At 40.0% G+C, this 22273-nt stretch overlaps 1 protein-coding gene across 1 annotated transcript in view; it reads left to right on the forward strand.

The window, feature by feature from the left end:
* Positions 1-22273, forward strand: part of ERG (ETS transcription factor ERG) — a 684573-nt gene that overhangs the window by 175724 nt on the left and 486576 nt on the right. The window contains exon 2 of the mRNA XM_085621258.1: positions 18624-18729. The gene's annotated coding sequence lies outside the window, so the exon portion shown is untranslated. The remainder of the gene's footprint in view (positions 1-18623; positions 18730-22273) is intronic.

The raw sequence follows: 22273 nt of genomic DNA on the forward strand, positions 1-22273 counted from the left end.
ACCTCTTACTTCTTTCACTGCACCATTCAAAACGCATTTCTTCATATGAAGGGCATGTCTGTGGCATCTAAATTCAATAGAATTTTAGAAGTGCACTGACAATTAGACAAAGGCAAGTTTATAAACTGTTGACTGTACAAGAGACCTTGAATCCAAGATCTTAATTCCAGTAACAAAAATATGCAGTTCGCGAGATAATCCCACACTATGCACAGCCTCAGGAAGCCATTCCTGAGGGCTTCACCCTAAAATAAATACAAATTGAAATTTTAAAAACACTTATCGACTACGATATGCAGCACTTACATCTGTGAATAGTCATGGTTTATGAGTGTTTTAGGTTTTCCGAGACATATCCATCCAACAGGTGCTATAATACACATTCACCTTATGTGCATAAATGACTGACTTACGCCACGACAAACACACATAGGGTTGGTAAAAGTTTGGAATGGGGAGTTGGATGTATTCTGTTTCCTCTACTGTATATTTTCTGTAACGTGCTGTCCTTCTTGCACACCTCCCCTGAAAATGAAGAAAATGAAATATACTGGTGCACTTTCCCATACTTTCTGCCCCACTGGTGCCTGCACCATGCATGTGCAGGTTAGATGTACAGAAACGTGTGGGAAAAATATCATCACATTTTAATGACTACCAAATGTTGACTGTGTTAGCATTGCATTGCAGTCCCTTATCCACTGCTCTAAAACTGTGCTGGTAACACCCATTATGCTAATTTACCATGGCTAACTTGGAAAGTAAAAAACAGTCATGGAAAGGTTATTAGCAGTGCCATTTTGTCCTGAGTGAGCAAGCATAATGAGCAAGTCTACCCATTCACAGGAGTTTTAGAATGAATGTTTACCAAAGAAAATGTTTGGAAAAAATGTGGCTATGTTACTAACTGTATAGCAACATTTCCCAAATTTTTTAGCTAAAAGGAATGACTTTACATACCCTTTTGAAGCAAAACTCATGGAGTAGTCAAACACTCCTGGGTTTGGCACAGTACTGCATAATATTGTTTTACCACAGCACTAAAATAAGTACTTACCTTTTTATGCAAAATAAGTACTTACCTTTTTGTGCTGCTCCCTAAAGTCTGCAAATAGAGCTGGATGGTTTGTGGATCCCTCCACTTAACCAGCCCTATAAGAATTTCCCAGGCCAACCAGGGTTATCCTTTTATCCCATTAATCAGTTCAACACTGTATACTCTCTACAACACTTTGTGTGCATAGAGAGGGCATACATTGCCACTCTTCTTGTTCGTAGATAACACTTAGGGGGATGCATTTATGCTTGCTTCAAACTTTGTTAACCCGTGGTACTCATGCAAAGATTAAGACTTGTCCAATCATCAGTTAGGTCTATGCCTCACTAGGTATTGAAAATTGACCACACCATTTTGTTTCAGGGTATCTAAAATCTGCTGGATGTAGGTGGTAAAAGTAACCCAGTAAGGAAAGATGACATTTTAGATAAGGTTTAGGCAACTCAACTACTAAGGTTTTAAGATGGCCCTTTGACTGTGTGCTAGATGGAGTTTAGGATTTTAGTGGCACCAGTGAAATATGATCTAAGACAAACTGTTCAACTTTTGATGGGATGTTATGGGTACTGTGAAATTTGGAGACATCCTGTACTACAGGAAGAGACTATACTTTTTTTGCATCCTAGTAATATGTAATGAAGATTTTATTATATCCCCTTATATAGTATCTGGATTAACAGCATTGAAGATAAAAGCATGTCATGGTTTATGTTACTGTGGACTTTAAGAAAGAAGGACGAATAAAAGTAGTTGTGTCTTAATAGCAGTACTTTGAAAGATGTAACTAAGAGTAACCTATAGAACATCATTAGAGACCAATGGCTTGTTGTATAAAGCTTTTTACAGGCCACAAACCCCCTGATTTGCTAAAGCAGAGGGGTTGACTTTTTCAAGTGTGCTTAATGAATTTAGTGATGCATAATTATTTATCCGAATCGCTAAATGGGTTTAGACATGGTTTCCCAGCCGCTATTTAGACGGTACGTCTTTCAGGCATCTGTTACACATAGTGATTTGACACCTGATCTATCAATGGCTTGCAACCCTAATTCTAGCTGCAAACATTTGCCAGGTTACCAACCCCCAAGAGTTGGTGGTAACTGATTTGCAGAAGAGAAGGGGTCCCCTTTAGACACCTTTGTTTTTTGGGATTATGGTGGCAGCCTCAGGGCGAGTAGGCAGTGATCCAAGAGACCAATGCCTGCTCTCACTGAAGTTCTCCAAAACTGAACTGGGTGTTGTAACTTTTATGGTCAACATATCCAGATCATAAATATTATACTGACCACTCTTGTTATATTAGACATCACATGCATTCTAAAACAATACAGATTCTGCACTTTGACTGCTTTTCTGCCCTCTTTCTTTTGCCACTCACATTCTCTTATTCACATTTGTTCCCCAGTTCATAGCTCGCATATCATTTGACATCTTCAGTCTTTTAACCTAATAACCTTCCTGTTAATCAATGGTTATTGTTGAAGGTTTCAAATTCTATGCAATAGTGAAGTATAACTCAATCCACTTGTCTAAACAGCATGCTGATACCATTTGGTGTGCTTTGTAAGAATGCATAAATAAAGTTTGGATCTGGAAAAAAGTAGTTTTGGAAAGTGCAATCAGGATTTATCAAAGAGTAGTCGGATGATAGTAATGTCTAGAAAGGAAACCACAAGGAGAAGCAGAAGACATTTCGAGGATGAGGAACCTTAATAATTTCAAAAACTCTCAAACCTTGACATTACCACATAGGTGCAGAAGCCTCTCTGAGATGTCACATTTAAAGAATGATACTTGTAAACTTGGAAAAGGTAATACAAGGGCTTTCTAGAGAGCTCATGAGTGTAGGAATGAGAGGTTCTGTATACTCCTCCCAAGGGTTCAGGAATACCTGAGGTTTCTTCCAAAGCGTGAACACTTAAAATGGCCATACAAGGAACTGCATCTAGTTCAGAGCTTCCAGTGTCCCTGTAACTATACCATCATCTTGTAATTACCATCTGGTATTGGTGGAAACAGGTAGTGAGGACCATTGCCATATTCAGACATGGCAGGAGCTTAGCATGCCACTGACAGAGGCAGGCATTCTGACATTCGCTTGACAGATTCCCTGACTAAACCACCTCCTTGTAATTAGCAGCCTAAGGATAAGTGACAAACCTTGGCAGAGTGAGGTCACTGCCTCTCTCTACCATTATCTAAAAGTGATCTTACTTTCAAGCTTTTACTCAATGTAATAAAATAATGAATATGGCACAGATATATCTGGTGGTAGCTTCTCCATCAATTTTAATGAGAAAAGACTAAGATCGTCCAAGATTGAGGAAATGTGGCCTAAACTTGGCGAACAATATTATTGTAGAGCGAATAATTTTGAGAGAAAGGACAATTAATGGGAAATCAAAGAAAGATGAGAGAACTCAGGATGTGTTATTTCACTGTACATCTTAAGAGAGATAGCTTTTAATCTATATAGAGAGGTTTTCTAGACCTATATGATGATTCTTCATAAATTGTATGACTAACTCCAGGGCAGTAAAGTTAATTTTATTAACTGACTTACTCATCTTGATTATATTGCTGAGCTGTTCAAGAACAATATCTTTATTTTAAGATTTTGTTTTTCTACATATATTTTATACTTTATAACCTTTATGGGTTTTTGTTTTTGTTGTTGAGGAAGCAGCATGTTATTTACTATTGTGAGCCACTTTTGTATGTTGCTGTACAATATGGCATCTGTTGCATATTGATATTCTATATTTGTAATGCATTTTAGAGTAATAATTGTTTACAGAAAACTTTATCCAAAGTACAATGCTTTGCTCTCTTGCATTTCCCTATCCTCCTTTTGTTAATTAATGCAGTTAAATGGGTAACGCATCCAGTGTTATATGAAAGGTAATATCATAAATCTATCCATTGATGGCTAAATCTCTTCCTAGTTTCCTTCCTGTTTACCCTTATTGCTTTCATGCACTCTTTGGCAGTCCTTCCATGTTATATTTAGTTCACCCCCAATAAGGTTGCAGATTAAATTCATATGAAAATTCCAGAGCACATTTTTTTGCAGGTCCAAATCTTTACAAAAAGATCGAAATATACTCACATGGTCTTAGAACTACAGCAGGAGTAAACATATGAGTGTTTTTTAAATTCACAGAGATAATCCTGAGAAACTGCCTCATAGTCCTAGATTTCTAGGACTAGCTCTTAGATTTTTTGTCAATTGCAGTTTACACACATGCAAAATAATATTCACAAGTTTAAAGGTAGCAAAGGTGCTCAAATACAACTTCTAACTTGTGTTTTGTTTCTTCATGGGAAAATATTTCCCCATGGATAAACCCGTTTGCCTCCATATGTATTTGGGTTGTTCCCACACCATTCCCTCCTTTGGTGTGTATATCTTCCTGAGTGGTGGGGATGTGTCTGCCAAGGGTTTGTAAATACCGGAAAACCAAACGGTTTGTGGGTATTCTCATACATAGTTAGGCAACCTGCTCTGGAACGTTCACAACTAACAGCTCACTTGTAGCAGATATACAAACATTTTATATTACACTAAACGGGTGGCATGTTACATGCAAGCATACTGATGTATGATTGTAAATGTACAGTTTGTACATACAAAATGAGCATTTTCACTTGTAACTGGAAATATTTGCGCCCTAAGTTCAAATTAGGGTTGCACATACCATTACAAATTGGGCCATTTAAGTTGTTGCTTGTAACAGTTTTGGACTGTTTTGCACTATTGTCACGTGAGGATGTTGCTAAACACAGATTATTCACTTACAGGAGCTTTATGCTTTCAGTAGAAATCTCTAACAAAGCAAGAAGTGGTCCTTCAATGGGATAAAAGTTATTTAATAGGATTTCTGTGATGTCCTGAGGTGCCAGACGGCATGTGATGTCAATTCCTGTGTTGTTACACTCCTTGCTGAAATAACACTATTGACAGAGCGCTAGCTAAGAGGTATATTTAAAGAGTGTTGTAATGATGGTTCAATAATGATTTTGCATCTAGACAAAGTAATAACTTGCATTTTTAATATGTTCATATTTACAGGTTAAAATTGTAATTTGGGGATAACATAATACCACACAGTATCCTCCATCGTAATATTTCAGTAAATTGTTAATTACAGATTACTCTACTACATCCACAGAGTTGCTGCTGTAATTCTGAGTGGGTAAAATAATTGACTTGTTTCTCCACAGCTAAGAAGGAAACAGGCTTTGTTTAGTGATGACATAAGTATGGGAAAATTGTCACTAGTACTTTGGAAAATCCCCTCTTCTCCATGGTTTTGCAAGAACCACATTTGGTTTCGTTTCATTGTCTGTTCAATTTTTGTGGAGTTGTGGAGAGGGCACTAGGGGCTGGGGTAGGTAGTGGGATTTGAATGAGTGGAGCCTGACATATTTAAGGAGCTGAGCTAGAGACAATATTGATACTGTATATTAATCTATTAAGAAGGTAAGTATTTCATCATATGGAATATTTGCATATAATAGAGGAAAGAAACAAGAAAAGAAAGACATACTGAAAAAAGGAGTGGAGGGAGAAAGGATGGAGGACCCAAGAGGGGGAAGGGATTAAATCGGTATAAGGAGAATCAGAGAAATAGTGTGAGGTAAGAAGGGAAGATACGGATAGGTAAAGTTGCAGCAACAGCAGCCATTCGTGTTCCTTGGGGTGTGGTTGATGCCAATGTCTCAATTTACATAAGTTAGCTGTTGCCAGCGTAGTTGCTGTCCATCTGCGCCTATCATTGGCTATTCCCACAAGATCAGTTGTATCAGTTGAAGTGTGTGGTGTGTGGTGTGGTGAAGTGTATCATCTGTATCTGTATCAGTTATTATAATTAATGATGTGAAATATTTCAAAACACTTTCCACAAGACATTTACCGATTTAGACACAGATACCTAAAATGTGCACATTGCTCAAGTTAAATGAAATGATACAGCAATTGAGACGTGAAGAAACACCACCGTAAAAGCGTGCTTGAGAAGTGCTAGAAAAAGAGAAATTCATTGCTGAATGATAATAACAAGATTACTTATGAATATAATGTTTTATTATTCACTTACTGCTAGAAAAAGATGATTCTAATGATGTGGCTTAGCATTTCTACTGCCTTTCATTGTAAAGCATCATGAACAGAATATTGTGCAATTATGCGATAAAATTAGTTAGGGAGCTGAAACTTAAAAACATGATAGTGGAGACCATAATGATTATAAAAAACCATAAACAATTTTAGTAAAATACTTTTAGGAATAATTTACATGTGGGGATGTTCAACAATCGTGGCAGAAGGCCATAGTTAAGGGTAATCAATTTTGTGTAATAATATATTGGTGAAGCATTTCTATTTTCTCTTATTATAAAATGTATGGTTTGATGCATTATATTGATTCTAATGGAAAGTTGACACATGCATTGTTAAGGCCTTTAAACAAGTTCTTTCCTAAGCTGCATTTCCCAGTTACCAAATACAATGGTCCTTTGGCATTTCTGCAAATGTTTCTTTATTCGTTCTGTACATGTCTCATCATATGTTTTAAGGACATTCCTTTAGAGTTCACTGTGAAATAGTCTTGTGGGTAAGAGAACTTTAACCCAATGCCATAGACTGTTGCACTGAATACTTCTTACCATTGACAAACCTGTGAGGCCAGGAAAGCCAGTTCTGTCTCATGGCCAGCATGGAAAAGTATGCAGGAATTATTAAAGTGCATTTGGTGATTTCATATGGAAACTAACTATGTGATGGATTGACCATAGTGGAGTGATACTGCGTCACCAAAAGCGGCTTAAAGACTATAAAAGAAGAAACCTCAAGGGAGGGGCATCGCCATGTTTTTTCTTTCTTCGCAAAAGCCACAAACGCATATATAGTCTACCTATGATTTTATAGACTAATCTTTGAACTCTTATTTTGGACCATTTTTGTCGAGACTGCTGCCATTTCGCAGTTGGTCTGAAATCCTTCTTTGCAGGACTACCTGATTTGCGTCATTTCCTCTATTTGCCCATGCTTATGGACTCACGCTTAGTGGACTTTAACTTGATTCCTTTTATCTTTTTTGCTTTAGAACCTTTTGGATGCTGTTAGAGAGACTAACTATCCTTATGTCTTTAATGGTGGTAGGAATTTGTAACTTGTAGCTGATGTAAGTTCCTCAAAACCTTCTTTTGCCTTAAATTATGGTTAGAACCTTGTACCTGATGAATATTTCATAACTATACTCTTTGAGATTGAACTTTGGCTGAATGTGTAGTTTCATACTAGACTGCATGTATGCCACACCGTGCAGGAAGTTGCAGTCATGTTCTGAGAGTGACAGTGTCTGCCTGTTAGGCACTTTTATCAGCCTGACAGACCGTCGCTCTAAGACCGCCACAGTACCGCCTGCCAAATCACTACGGGTTTGGTGGTCCCACAGCGGACAGCACATTGCACCGTCTGCTGTGGGATCACCAAACTCATAATTAGGCACTTAGTCACCAATTAATGGTCCTCATTGGGTGGCTAATGTTGGATATTTTGGATGCCCTAATTCCCACCCCTCCTATCGGCGGAGAAAGATCCATCAGAGGCCCATTTGCCTCTGTGGAAAAAGGAATGCTACTAACTGTAAAGGGCCCAGCATTGTCAGGTGTATAAATGAGGAAGTAGTGGTGAAAAGAAAAATAAATAATTTTATAATGCTTCTGCTGGATCATCATCTATCATCTCATCTCATGCTATCTCATCCCATCTCAATGCGTCCCATCCATCCTCCTGCATCGCGTTCCCAGGCATCACCTGTACTGAGCCTCTTTATACAGGCTGTCTGCACTTCAACCTCCTTATGCCTCATTCTGCTTTGTTCTTTTGAGGCTCTGACTCCTAGGTATGGGAAACAATGTCCTTTTTCAGGTAGATCTCAGTCAAAGCCCTGTTCTAAGACCATTTGTTAAATATGTTTTTGTCAGGCTTAGCCTGGCTGTCACCAATTGTCTTTCTGCATTCTCTTGTACTGCTCCTTTTATGCTCAAGCTCTTCAGATAAAAGCACTCTAATAAATGAAATAAATACATATTGGACTGGCTAAGGGTATGAAATGACTGTGGGAAGACCAAGAGCACCTGTTTTTTTATAAATAGCATTTGATGTGCCTGATTTGTCCCCAAAAATTTCCCAAGGTGTCTAAGGATGATGTTTTGCTTTAATGTTTGTGCCTTTATTGCACAAAAATTTAAATTAAAGAAATAGTCTGTGCACTTTTTTAATCTAGCAATGAATATCGTATTCCATAAGCCATTCTAAGTGAGTTCTGTTGTATATTGTGGCATTTTGATTCGGCGGGGTTGACATTTAACCCCTTCAGTGCCCATGACGAGCTGGACTCGTCATGGGCTGCGGTGGCGCTGTGCCCATGACGAGTCCAGCTCGTCATGAACTCCGCCCGCTAATGCAAGGCGCGGCACTGGGCGGGGAAAGGGGCGGGCATGCAAGGGGTTAATATGTAGCACTGTTTACAAAACCAAATAAAACAGCAGCATTACTATTCCATATTCAGTAGACATTGCTTCAAAGTATTCAAATTATTCCACAGTATTTGCCATGGTCGAAAAAAGTGCTTCTCTCTTGCCTAAATGTTTTTCATACACAATAATGACTGTACAGTTTTATACTTTTACGGAACAAGTCAAATGTATTAACCGCCTACCCGCAGTCCAGGCCATTTGTGATGAGCTGTTTACAGTGCCATATTTCATGATTAAAGAAATGCGCATTAGCAGTTACATGAATTTATGTTTTTTATTATAGTGTTTCAACTAGAAACTGATTACTGCTGCCTGCAGGGTATGTACTAGTATTCATGACATCTTAATATCATTTGTAGACTTGATAAATATTCACAAGAATTTTGCTGATTAGGTACAATACACAATGCGCTTATTTTTCTTTAAAATGAGAAATGCCAACCTCTGCCCATAGTCAGAGCTTGCAAATGTGTCCACGTGAATGCAGTGCTTAATTTGTGCCAGTGGTTTCCGGTGCTTAGCACCAGCGTTTAATTTTCTGCACTGAAGAAGAATACTTTATTGCATGATTACCTAAAATCATTTACAAATACAATGTATGTTACTTTCATAATTAAAACAATAGGTTAGTAAAAAGACATCTAAAATGAGGTTATTTTGAAAGAAAAACAGCCAGTGACATATACATCGGTTGTTCAGTCGGGGCCCTGATATTGGTTCATCTTAACTGTTGGGCTTAATGCAAGGTCACTAATGACCATATTGTGCAGTGATATTAATGCTCAGCGACAATAGCATTGATCTTAACCTGTGGACTTAATGCAAGATCACTAATGGCCATAGCGTGCAGTGATATTAATGCTCAGCGACAGTCGGCATGTAGATTGTTATTATGCTGTTATTTTTTGTTCATTGAGTTTGACATAAAGTCTTTCCAGCAACGGCAAAGAACTTTCCGGCACATGCACGCTCCATTGGTTTGTTGTGGTATATATGTACGTTAAAGCCTCCTTCCATGTTCTTACTTTGTTTAGGTTGAACATTGTCCACATTCCAATGTGCCCTGTAGTCCTTTATTGGTAGAGTTAGCAGCCTGGTCTTCAGAACGTTTTGAAGAGCTTGTCTGCCCAGACCGGCTTTCAGGTATGGTTGGCATAGAGTGGCTTCTTGTGATTTGGCAATGCCATTTGACCATTGTTATAATTGTGTGTTTATATACAGTAACTCACACTGTTGATATTACAACGTGTGCATAGGTCATATGTAATAATGCTAAAATGAGTACTATGTAACCAGTATGAGGGTCCGTGATAAGAAAGCCCCATGACACCAGAAGTAAACTGCCCCCATCAATATAGTTGGCACCCAGTAACATCTAATTGCCTCCTTAGACTGCATTTCTCACACGCTTGGCGCAGTGGGAGTGCTTTATTTAGAAGAGGTAGTTAGAGATTGATATCTTTAACCACTGCATTGAACTGTGGAGTATTCCCAGGTTTCTGGTTTTTGAGGTATTGGAAATTAGGGTACCAGACCTCGGGGGGTCAGTAGAATGGTAGCGAGTTGGGCACACTTTCTCACAATACACTAATCTTAGTTCAATTACATTGGTGCAGAGCAAATTCTCCTTCATCTACTGATCTACTGTATAATGGGATCCAAGCAAGAAGTGATGCTTTCAGTGTTATGTGGATTTTTTGTCTAGAAGGAAAAGTTCTTGAGTGTCACCTGCATACATTTAGAAGTTTACCTTACACTGCTCATACTCAATTAGCTCATGCTTCCCATGCTTGTAGTTGAAGCAGTGTTACTCCAAATCTTTTTGTAATTGATATTGACACTGGATTAGGTGACTCCTTGAAAGAGATTGCAACGTCTGACAATGAAGAGCCATAAAGAGCTTGTTATTTTTTTTACTTTTTAGCCTGAGCATCACATGCAGAAACATATGTGTCCAGCCTATATCTGACTCCTAATGAATCCTTTTATGTACCTTTAAAGCCTTTGGATTGGCACAAACATTCAAATATTCCACTCAAGAACTTGTAAAATAAATTAATATGTTTCCCTGGCAAAATGCCTCATACCTAACTTTTGAGGCATTCTGTTTCACCACCTTCTCGTCAAAAGCCTGTCATGCTGCACCAACCATGAATTCACATTAGTTTCTGAGCAATCTTGTGATTTCTTTCATAGAGATGTCTGAATTTCACAGAATTAGTAAGGACTAGCCCATCTATTTTCCTTATACCATACTTGCCAAATTACAACTTTGTGTTTTTTTATTTTGTACAGGCACTAACCTTTCCAGTAATATGTAGACATACACTAACCTTTTCAGTAATGTGCAGACTCCCAGACACTTCTTACAACGGTTTAGGGAAATTTGAACAGCTTATAAAACATGTACATTACTCCAATGTGCACACTATTAATCATATATATATTCACTTTTGTTACCGGAATAAGTTATACATTACTTGCAAATGTTTGTGAATTGCACAGTTAAGCGCAGTCTGCCCACAGGGCTTGCTGCACACCTAAAGCATGAGATCTACATATTGCAAAGGAGAGTAACCTGGATTCTGTTACTGGCTTTCCTTCAAAAGGAACAGCTCCCCATCTAAAAATAAACCCTGTGGAAAACATTACTTTTCACATTTCCCATGCAAATGTTAAATGATATATTTACCTCACTTACATAAGTCAGCTTTCAAAATGGGGTCAGAGCATCGTTTTTAGAGCCCCTTCAGCCACATGGTACTTTGAAGTGCCTTTGCATTTACGCCTTAAAATACCTGTGCTCATAAATGTATTTAATAACTTTTCCATATCTAAACTAGTGGGAGAATGCAATTCAGTAATCCGCTTCTCAAGACTTACATTGGCAGTGCAGTACAAGGTGCTTCAATTCTGTCTGGGGGCATTTCAGGTCAAAGGCCATGTGTAGCAGGGGTTGGCTGCAGGGCATTTGCCTAACCTCACACAGGCTGCCAACCCCCTAGCTGTGCATGGCATTTGTCCATGTGTGGGGGAGTGTGAGAGCAGTCCACCACTCGATGTGCACAGCCATTGAATATGTTCAATCGGCGGCCAGCCACAGGACCTGGCCTCTGGCTTGTGATTAAACCTAGCCGGCGGCTAACACCAAGTTGTGCACAGCTGCCAGCCATCACCATTGTACCCAACCCCACGTCAGTAGCTAAATCACCCCCACTGAGAATGGGCTTTGGCTGTGTGCAGGATGGATTAGCCTTCAGCCAGCTTTGAGTTGGCTGCCAAGCCCCTGCTGTGCATGGCCTTCGGCTGCGCGCAGCAGGGGAGATTGGCCGCAGGGCCTGCCCTCTGTCACTCACACTCAACCCTGCTGTGGGAGGCCAACTCCGCTGGGCTCAGCCTTCAACTAAAGTCTGTTGGCCTTTGCCCAGGTTCTTTGGTCAACCCCTTGGGAGCTGCCAACCTCCTGCTGCACATGACCTTCGCCGAAAGATGTATACAGTGGGAGGTTGGCTCTGACCAGCCCCCTGTGAGCTGCCAACCCTCCACTGTACACAACCTTCAAATGTGTGCAGCAGAGGGTTAGCTGTACCTTCGGCTGGGCCCTAAGCCCAATCCCCTGTGGGCAGCCAATGCCCGTCAACCTACAAATGGTTTAATTTAAAAAAAACAAAAGTATTTGGGGGTACCGACATACTCCCAGGATACTACCGTGCAAGTTTCACCCCTATGGTACCACAATACCATGCAAGCATCACTGGCTGAAGCTTGCACAGTACCATGGTACTCTAGGGATGAAACTTGAGGGGCGGCTCCCACTTGATTACCACAGTACCTCAGTGGAGGGCCACCCAGGCTTCCACGGGGCTATGTGATTCTGGTAACCCAAAAAATACTTCTTTTAATTTTCAACACCCACTAGGTCCCCACAAGGGCTAGGGGGTCAGCATATATCTACCCTCCCCCTTATACTATTTTTACACAATTGTTCCACGAAACAGGGACTAAGGGCCAGATCTACGAAATTCCATTTTGCAAGTCGCAAATTGCAACGTTTTGCAACTCACAAAAGGGAATGTACAACAGTGTTTCAGACACTGTTTGCCATTCCAAATGGGGTCTCTGGGGACTTGCCTCATTAATATTTATGAGGCATGTCACAGTTTGTGACCCATTGGGAATGGCTAGCACTCACAGGGATGGTGGCCTGCTGGGGTCAGCACGGCTTTTTCAATAAAGCAGTTTAAACAATGCAGTCCGTTTTCCTTAAAGGAAAAAAGGGATGCATTTAAAAATGAAAAATCAAACGTTTCTGTTTCATTTTTTAAGAGTAAGCATTGGTACGTGGGACCACTGCCTGCTCTTAAAAAATATTTTCACATCCATTCACAAAGGGAGAGGGGTCCCTGGGGACCACTTTTCAAGTGTGAGTGGCTTACCTTGAAGTAGGTGGTAAATTGCAAGTGTTTAGCGACCCCAATTGCGATCGAAGAAAGCAATTGTACATACAAGTATGACTCACTATTAGGATGGGACGCTCTTGTCATGCCCCTTCCTAATGTCAGTAATTTGTAACCGACTCTCAAAATCGGGTATGTACATACCACCACATTTGTTAACGGTCACAAACAGCCTGATTTTCCGTTTGTGACTGCTATAAACTGTTGTACATCTGGCCCCAAGTCCTAGAATTCTGTAATGTGTGCCACAACATTTTCTTCCAAATTACGGTAGGTCACTCAAATTGTGTGGTATTGCATGGTACCGGAAAGGTTTATAAAGGAAAAAGCTCCCTCAGACAATTAGAGGGCCCTATTTTTTTTACTTTTGTTGGCTACGGGACCAACTCTCCAGCTATATCTATTTTTTAACCACTTCATGACCACCCGAACACTTCTTTAAACACAAATTTCTCAAAAACGTCAGAACAGACTCACACCAAATAACGAAAAGCACACTTCCTGAGCAGAGTTCTAACTTTCTGCCAAATTTGGTGTAATACAATTTTTTCTTTAGAGGCAACACATTTTTCCTATGGGAATTAATATGGAAAAACAATGTTTTGGGACACCCTTTTTCTTTTCTCTCACTTGATGGATCACCTCAAAACCTTCCATGAAGGAGCTGAGATGGATGAACATTTTTGGGGAAAGTTTTGGGAAGATTTGTGAAATTTGCAAAGTTATTTTCAAAGCTAAAAACACTCTTCCAAAGAAACTCTGACCTAACTATTAGTATACAGTGGCACCACCGTAGATTTTAAACTTCATCAGTGATGTAATCTGTGCGGCTGTTGAGCATTGCATCATAGTGGTGGAAGTTACACTTATGTCAGTGACGCATAACTGCGGAATTACAGTGTTTTTTGGTTTTAAATCTGTAGTGCTATTTCAATGAATTTTCAAGTTTTTAAAAACAAATATAAGTTAAAATATTACTACCTTCCTTATGTAAAACTCCATGTTAACATTAGGCTTTTCAGTGAATTTCTATGATATATATATATATTTAACAAAAAACAAAGGTTAAAGAGACGTTTTAATAAGGTGAAAAACATTTTAAACAAACAAAACCACTGGAATTCGCCAGTAATAGTTATCTCAAGTAACTATTACTCAAGCTCTAAAGTAATTATAACTTGCACCCCATCCAAGCACTGTGTTGTCATCAATGATACCATTTCATATGTTGTAATGATGTTGTCAATGATGTCATAGAGCATGGCTGGATGGTGTAATATGTGAGATAATTAGCAGTCCAAGGCGAGGGTGTGAGTTATAGTTAAAATAGGGCATGAGTTATAGTAGTTCAGTAGGTAAAGTAGAACAGTTTTAAATCAACCCTTCACGTTTTTGAGTTCAAAAGACATTCATTGTTTGTAAAGCCACTTTCTTCTCTTGTTGGACTGTTTTACTTTGCATATAACTGATGGATTCCCCTTTTATTGTTACAGATTTGAATGTGTTTTTCTTTGCTTTAGTCTTTTATGAGATTGCATTAAAATCACCTCTAGAAAATATTGTGACTTTTGGAAATTTATCAATGAAAGTACGGATGGGGTTGATTTTGTCATTTCCTGATATATATATATATAGGTATTTATTAAAATTATTCACATGACTCCTTTTGATCTCAATTTGAACAAGACTACATGTTGCAAATTCTCAATCTGCACTTGTCTATATGAGCAGCCGGTATGTATGTTGAATCATTGATTTGCTCCTATTTTCTTTTGTTGCTCTACCCACAAATAATTTAAGGCCATGAAAGCCAATTTTACCCACATTCCAAGTTCTCCATAGACACAAGAGGTCTGAATTATCTAAAAACACACTACCCTTTTCTAAACATCTACTAAGACCTGCTACATCCCAAGATGTCATAGACTTGGGCCAGGTGGTTAGATTTTTTTAGGCCAATTGATTTCTCACATTTAGTGCTGTCTGTAATTAGTTTAACAAAATTACTAGTCCATTGCAATTTTTTCGTTACATGATTCTTTGTTGGACCACTCCTCTCACGAATGCTAGCCCGTGACCATTTTGTTTTAAAGTTACCTGACAGCTCTCTTTATCATGGGTAGTTGTGGAATGTTTCTGATCAGAGTGTGTGCCAGTTCACAATTTTTTATATCTTTTCAATCCTGAAGTCCTCTAAACCTGAGGACTGAAGTATATAGTTATAAGAAGGATCAACATGATAAATATTTATTCCTAGCTAGAAAAGGATGGAGGATTCTGAAACACGGTTAAAGCATCCTTCTGCTTATTAAATGTAGTCCTTAGCTATCCTTTTTTAAGCCACGCCTGACCACAAAAAATCAACATAAAATATGTTTTGAGTGCTGCGATAAGTTAGCTCTGTTGTAGATAGTTCTTTTGTTAAGATAGTTGTGGGGGGCTTTCAATGTATAGAAGGTTGTGAACATTATTTTTTATTTTAAAGTTTCTCATTCCACTTTTACTTCAATCTACCCCAATAAAATGCCTTTTGTTTTGGTTACATTTACTACTGCTCACAATTTATAATCTACTCTTTTTTTAGCTACATCTTATTTTCTATTTGAGAGCTACAGATCAACTGTATCCTCCTGACTGAATTCTCTTGTGATCTCCCAAGATGACATTGTTTGAGTGTTTATGGATTGTAGTTTTTTTCTCTTAACATTTGGGGCATATTTACAAGTCTTCTTTCTATTACCAACTTTTTCATTATCTTTTCTTTATTTTCTATTTTGAGAGCTTTAGGTGTTCAGCTAAATTCTGCTCTATGCAAATTTGGGATTCTGTCTGACTAATTCCTTCTGTCCTGCTGAGCTTATATTTACCATGTCATTAATTGTTTTTTACTAATGCTAGGTTGTGTGTTAGCTTCTCTTTGAGACTTAAGACAGTGCTCCATTAGACACACTGTCTAGTTTATTTCTTAGGGGCATAGCTTCGGGGTGGTTACACCATAACCCAATACATTTATTTTTTGGTAAATAGTTTGGTATAAATGCATTCAGTTGGGTATGGTGAGGTGACTGGCGGATTTGACCGGAAATTGTACATAAACCCACACACTCTCCCTCACTTAGTTTTAATCGTCTTCATAAAATTAAGTTAGCTTGCAACATATTGGGCCTGATTCACAAAGGTAAACTGATACGAAAGTCTAACTTTCCGACTATCAGTATTCACAAAGGGAATTTACGCGTAGTGAAGTTAGACTTTGTCTCAGTTTAGTGGATCGAGCCCATTGTGTTTTCCCTCACTTAGTACCCCTACCAATTCGCATTCTTCTCTCTTTCCACTGCCCCTTAAGTCTCTCTCCTGCACCCTACTAGTCGTATAATGTATTTTAACATTATATGCCAGCAAGGTTGTTGAAAACTCTGAAGCTCACACCTCCCAATCTTACTGACCAAGCTACGTCTTGTTTTTTCTTTTGAAAACACTCATTTGGACACTGTATTAAAATGTGCCATCACTCAAGAATCTAAAAAAAAATCTTCCCTACATTTATTGCATTCCACAGATTAACAAAATAGAGTGTTTTATTTAATATTCTCATGCAGCTTTCATTGAGGCATCAGAGCAAATGCTGCATTATGTAAGTACCACAAACTAAATCCATGGCCATCATACTCAAAATGGCCCACCCGAAGCAACAAAGAAACATGGCTATAATAAAACCTTTCTCTGGAAATCACATTTACTCAACTTTCCAATAGGACATATAATTACAGTTGTGCACGCAATTCAAAATATCACACCTTTGAAACTTTTCTTTAGACTTTTTTGCTTGCATATTTTAATCCACTGTATTGTGAACTACAATCCTTGAGAGAGAGAGAGAAACAGAGTGTGTGAGTGTTTGTGTGTGTCTGTGTCCATGTGAGGCTATGAAACTGCTTCTCTATGTGACTGTATATGCATGTATGTGTTTGCATGTGCACAGGCATGCATCTAGGCATTGTTGGATTGCATACAGGTGACTGAAAATCTGTTTTCTATGTTGTGTATCCAAACACAACACACAATAACTGAGGGTCTGATATAGATTTCGTCGGACGGGTTACTCGGTCACAATGGTGATGGTTATCCTGTCCACAAAAAAATAAATCCCATATTAGCGTATGGGATTTATATTTCAGCGGACAGGATATCCGTTACCATTGTGATGGAGTAACCCATCTGCCGAAATCTAAATAAGGTCAATAGTCAATACAACAAAGAACACATGAACCTCAAACTAGTCAGTTCTATTGGCTTAACCAATGCTTGTTTTTAAAAGACACTGAACAGTTGTACGCTCCTGAGATGGAAATCCATTTTATCTTGACTTTTCATTGCCAATTTTGAACATTTGGGGCTTATTTACAAGCCCCATGTGCAGCAGGTACGTCACTTTTTCCCATGTTAAAAGTGACGGACCGGTGGCACAAGGGGCTTGTAAATAAGCCCCTTAGCATATAGTATGACATTCGGAAGTTATGGTAATCCATGGTTCGAAGAACCAGATCATGTTGGGTAGATGACAGTATAAGAGTTTGAAGAATTTAAATGTAACTTTGTATGATTTAGTAGTCCTTATGTTGATCAGATATGAATTTACCTTGAAAAAATTAAAAGATAAGAGGCATTTGGCAAAACAGGAACAAGTTGGCCTAATTAACCGCAGCACCCGGGAGTGAATCAACAGAGTTGTGTCTAAAGACAGCCTCAATGTACAGAAGTTTTGGCCGGTAACATAGCCAGTCCTTGAGGTACAATGAAATGGTTACACATTCTTGTAAAACATGGAGTTCGGGCCCAGTCATGAACCATAAATACAACCATCTGATATGGGGGACACAGGAGGCTCTTGACCTCGTGGAGAGCTAGCATGGGGCATTCTGCATGTGCCCAGATGTTCGGCATGGGGAGCGCATGATCACTGCATGTGGTGTGCATGCTGTGTTCTGATTGACTGAGTGTTCCAAACTACATGTGGCATCTGACTCTGTGGTATTTTGGGAACGCGTGCCTTTGGCCAAACATGTTTTATTGGGGACAATTCGCTCTGACCTGTTTGTGGTGTAGCTGACTATCTGTGAGATTGATCAGGGATTTCATGTTTGTGCTTTTGTCTTTGGGCTAAGTGTACCCGCACCTGTGACCTTTGGTCTGGGTCTGACCACATATATCTGACTGGGTTGATGGGGAATTCATCTATGGTGAATTCGACAGCAATGACACAACTTCGTTACTACATGCACATATAACATGGCGGTCAATGATATCATATTTACTTACATTCTCGATATTTTGCGTACATTTGTCACAGCGTACATCAACATAGTTTTTACTGTTAATGTCATTTCTATGTGTGCATAGATTATGGCGTACATTGACATTGCATCTACTGTTTTTGACGATGTTACGTGTGCATATATCATGGCATACATTGACATCGCATTCACCGATATTAACACTTACACAAGCAAGATGTGAAAATGTTTCTGACATCTTTACAATGTTTATTCTACCCACTTCTGCAGGATTACCAAAGAACAGAACATTTATGCCCAAAAAATCCCAACTGCTCAGTTTCGAGGTCTTGGTTTCAAGCTCAGTGTGGTCCCAGGGAATAATCTTCAAGAGAAGGTGAAGTAGATGAAATTCTTGTGTTGTTAAATATGCATGCTTTGGTTGGAAAATAGTTTATGCTTTATTTGTACACAAACTGGTTCCTTTATACTTACCAGCAAATATTTTATATGTTGTTTCATACATGGAAACATTTCGAAAAGCAAAATGTATTGTCTCCATTGACTAACATTGAAATTTTAGGCGGGAAACAGCTAAAAGAAATCTGTTCTTGGCATCAAAAATCACGAGTCTCCCCCCTGAAACAGGTCTGTGCATATGGGATTTCATATATTATTTATTTTTGCACAGGCTGTCGTTCATGCTCTAAAAACACCCATCACTACATTGAATACACTAAGAAAAATTTGTGGAAATCAACAGAATACCAAACGTCCATAACAATCTCAAAATGTGGACAATTGAAAAGATCATTAGCCTGATGAATGCTGCCACCTATTGCCTGCTTCTGAGGGACTCATTGTCCCAGGAAAACCTGTGCCAGGAGGTGCCAATGCTAGGCCAGGGGGAGGAGCCCTCATACCCCCCATCTAGCGCCATAAAGCACATTGTGGGCTCCTGCTGCTGGGGATGCTGCTGCTGATTGCTAGTTGCTGAGGGACTCACTTTCCCAGGGTGACCTGCGTCAGGAAGCCCCAATGCGAAGACAGTGGGAGGAGCCCACATACCTCCATCTAGCACCATAAGGTACGTTGTGGGCTCCAGCTGTGTGAGACGCATGTAGGCCATGCCCATGCAAAGCCCAGGCAAAGGTCAGGCCCGTCAAAGCCCGGAAGAGGCTGGGCTGAGCCACCTCTCTTGGCTCTAGTCTCTCATCAATTGGTCTCCTGTCTAAAGATTTTCTTATCTGAGCAAGGTACTGTGATTTTATAGTTTTGAGTGTTCCTTTTGGGTTTCCCTAGGCCTTATACCCGATCGATCAGGCTAGTTTTGTTTAATCTGCCCTGGCGTTTGAACAGTAGTTGGCAGCCCCATCTCTATTTGCATAACAGGGAAAAGGAAAGCCAAAGTCAAAAACGCCATTGATAAATGCCCTAGGACTGGCATCTCAATCCTATCATTTTTAAATAACTCAGTGGGGGCCCTCGCGGAAGAGATTTAGGGGCACATACATCAACGTAAGGAATTGCTGGATAGCTATTTTTAAGGAATCGCTATTAAGGAATCTCAATTCCAGGTGCATGTAGGAATCGCTAAATAAATTGCGATTCCTACACATTCCCTATTAGCGAATCGCAAATTGCGATGCCTAGAGGCCCATAGGCCTGAATGGGAAACCAGTCGCAATTTGCGATTACCAAAAAGGTAATCGCAAATTGTGCATGCAATTTCAAGGGTGCTATTCGGCCAAAAGGCTGCCATCCTGATGCACCCCCAAAATGACATGGGTGCACATGTGGCGCACACACATGCCCAAACGGCATGTGTGTGCGCCACATGGCACTTTGAAAAATGGTTGCTCCACCAGACATACAAGCTCTGGTGGTTTCTAAGGGAGCAAAGAGGGAGAGAGCTGTTGTAGATCCAAAGGTAAGAAGTCAAAGAGGGGTGCCTACGCTTTCTCCCAAATCTAGCTTAAGTGAAAGTAAAAAAGAGGCAAGTGGTTGCCACAAACGAGTGTGCAACCCCGAATGTCCCTAGTGTCCTGGAACCAAAAATATTATTGGCTCTTGAAAGTCTCATTCATAGATTTGATGGGTTGGGAGATAGGGTGGGCTCTTTGGTAAACTCTGTTGAGTCCCCCAGGTAACAGATTGGAATTATCATGAGTAGAACGACTCCTAATTTGAACACCCTAACATCACCTAGGTGAGTGCACCCCCCGAGACACCCCAATGTACGAGTCAGCACTTCCCTGCTATCACAGGACTTGCTTCAGGAGTGGACACAGTGAGTGCTTTATTAGTTGCAGGAAACATTATTCGTAATCCCCCAGGTATTACTGCCACAGCTCAAGGCCATTACAATGAGAGAATTGTTAGAGCAGTTCTGGGGCAGGATCTTGGACAGCCTCAAGTGAACCAAATCCAGAGCAAAGAGATCCTATGCTATTGCAAAAAGTTCCGGTGGGGGCTCGACAGATTTGGTCTTCTTCCACTGTAACTATGCATCTCCCCTCTTCCGGCACCACTATGTCTTGGTTCTTGCTAATGTCCCGTCTGTATTGCATCCTGCCCAAGAAGATTAACAGCAACTCAAGAGCAAGGCTGTTCACTGGCTTGCTGGGAGGGCTCCTCCTGCAGTTAGACAGATGCTGTTTGTTGAAATGATCACGGTACGTAGGGCGGGCTGGATAGGCAGTGACCTCAAATCCTTTGGGGACAACTGCATTGTAGTTAATTTTTGCAACACCCATAGTGCTTGATATATGATATTGAACTTTGGAGTAAACCCAGTATCATAGTCCTGCCCCTGGGCTATTTATATAAACCCATGATCACAGAGGTATCTAGCCAGGGGGTCCCTTCTGCAGACGTTTCTAAGCCCCCTGTTATTGTCCATGCTCGAAACCCAGGGCTGAATATTGCTGTGCCCAATCTTTACGAACCCCTAAGTGGACTGAACGATCAGGATTGCCTAGGGAGCAACCTCGATATTCGAGTTCCTACTTCTGGGTACACCCCATCTAGGGCCCTCCAGGTCATGTGCTGGAACATAGCAGGTTTGCGGGAGAAATCTAATGAACCTGACTGATCAAAGACATTTGCCCCTTTTGATCATATTTGTCTCTAGGAGACATGGGATACAAGGGGGGTATTCATTTAGATGAATATGCCTCCTTTGCAATCAATGCCTCACCCTTGTCCACTGGGAGAGCAAGTGGGAGCTTAGTGAACTTTGTCAAACTTGACCTGTCCTATAAAATGGAAGAGATTGTGGGTATTTCTCCCCATATACAAAGAGTTCTCCTCTCATTTAAGAATAATACAAGGATTTTGTGTACTAATATCTGTAATGCGGTTCCTGGGAAGGAGTCTGAGGTCAAACTGATTTCACTTAGACTTTCTTACATTCCTTTTGTACCACTCGCCTTAGCAAATATACAGATTCACTGATCCTTGGTGATTTTAATCTTCACCCCTGTAGAGGTTGCTTTCTTTATGAGGAATGTGAAAAGGATAAGGGTGGGTTTCAGGACCAAATTCACCTCAAGCATAATCCACAGGATGATTTCATGAATGAGCTGTCTGGCAAATATAATATGGCATATTGAGAGCCTGTTCTTAGGTAATAACTCCCCTACTTTCAACAGTCTTGGAGGAGGTTCCTTTCAGTGGCATAAAAATAGCCCCGCAACCCGCGGTGCGGCGGGCCTGAGCTCCATGGGGCCCCCTCTGGCACTGTGCACCGGCGGGCCTGAGAGCTCCTGTCTGAGTCCGGAGCATGGGGGCCCCTGCAAGTTTCTTTACACCACTGGTTCCTTAATTTACTAAATTTATGTCTCTGTTGGTTTACTTTCCTCCCTTATCTCATTTTTGGTGGAATGGAACATTTCCATAGACCATAACCCCTTTTCTGCCTGCTTTCATTGGGACATGGG

Source organism: Triturus cristatus, chromosome 8 (genome assembly GCF_964204655.1).
Source record: "Triturus cristatus chromosome 8, aTriCri1.1, whole genome shotgun sequence".
Lineage (NCBI taxonomy): Eukaryota > Metazoa > Chordata > Amphibia > Caudata > Salamandridae > Triturus > Triturus cristatus.